Raw genomic sequence first — 1498 nt, 5'->3', positions numbered from 1 at the left:
CCCCCCCACACACACACACCCAACATTCCCTTTTACCACTCGCGTGAGCCGTTCAGAAGTTAGAGTCACAACTAAAATTTCATTAGGCTGAAGAAGAGGGAAGAAGGGGCAGTTTTAGGAATATCATAACAATAATGCAGCCTCTAACGTTTTTGTCGAGAGGTACTGCGTCTGCCGAATATTTTGGCTTGGCCAGGGCAATAGGGAGTGGCCTGAATAAAATTGTAATGAAGCTGGGTTTTATTATTGTTGTTGTTGTTGTTCCTTTTTTTCTTTTGGCTAGAACTTGAAAAATTTAATAGCGTTGCTAGCGGTAGTGTTCTGCCTGCTGTTGTTTTTGATGTTGTTCCAAATCGTTTCTTTATTTATGCGATCCAGCAATTTTTGCTTCACACAACACAACCGAATCCAACAGCCCTTTTCAGATTCCAGTTTTGTTGTTGATGAGTTTTGGTGTTTTCTTGTTGTTGTTTTTTTTTGGTGTTTTTTACTAGGGGGGTTGTTTTGTTTTGGGTTGTTGTTTTTTCAGTCTCGTTGAGCTTCCATGTGAAGACAAAACAAAGACAAATGCTGACAGAACAATGGAACAAATGTCACCCATGTGTCGCTCACAGAGGCAACAGCGATAGACACGGCTGTAGTCCCATGAAGCGAAACGATCAACAGTAGGAGGGGAGGGAGATCATACGACAACTAGATGCCTTTGTGAATAATTGAAATAGACTACAGTTTTCTGATGGTCTAAAATGCGCATCATTTGGACACATATGTGCATATCACGACATGGTGGCATCAGGCCTTTGTCAATTTTGGGTCATATCATTTTATTGACATAATCTTGCTTTAAAGCTTGTCTATTTTCCTTGCTTTTTAAGAAATAAAACATATAAATATCTTAAATGAAACAGAATCCAATATATTTGCCATTGATGTAGGTCGGGCGTAAAATTGTCAAGAAAATGGCAAGTTTGGTGACTACCAAGGCGTAAGTTTCCTTGGAAATTGCAATTTTACTTTGTTTGTGCCCCCTGCTGTTTTGGTTGTTCTTCCAAATCAGCTATTTTTACGATCATAAACAATCCAGCAATTTATGCTTTAAAACAACCGAATCCAACAGCCCTATTCAGATTCACGGATTTTTTTTCTTGTCTGAGCGTTCCTGTGAAGACAAAACAAAGACAAATGCTGACAGAACAATGGAATAAATGTCACCGATGTACCGTTCACAGAGGCAAGAGCGACGGACACGGCTGCAGTCCCATGAAGCGAAACGATCAACATTAGGAGGGGAGAGAGGATATCATACGGCATCTATAAATCATTTGTGAATAATTGAACAGACTACAGTTTGCTAATAGTCTAACATGCGCAAAATATGGGCACTTGAAACTCTACTAGTAACATAATCTGTACAGATAGATAGATAGATAGATAGATAGATAGATAGATAGATAGATAGATAGATAGATAGATAGATAGATAGATAGATAGATAGATA

At 38.7% G+C, this 1498-nt stretch overlaps 1 protein-coding gene across 1 annotated transcript in view; it reads right to left on the bottom strand.

Moving 5' to 3' along the window:
• Positions 1-1498, bottom strand: part of LOC101848525 — a gene marked incomplete in the record, with an annotated part of 327286 nt that overhangs the window by 158607 nt on the left and 167181 nt on the right.

Source organism: Aplysia californica, unplaced genomic scaffold (assembly GCF_000002075.1).
Source record: "Aplysia californica isolate F4 #8 unplaced genomic scaffold, AplCal3.0 scaffold00218, whole genome shotgun sequence".
NCBI lineage: Eukaryota > Metazoa > Mollusca > Gastropoda > Aplysiida > Aplysiidae > Aplysia > Aplysia californica.
Note: the sequence above shows the minus strand (reverse complement) of the source record. Positions and strands in the feature narration are given on the sequence as shown.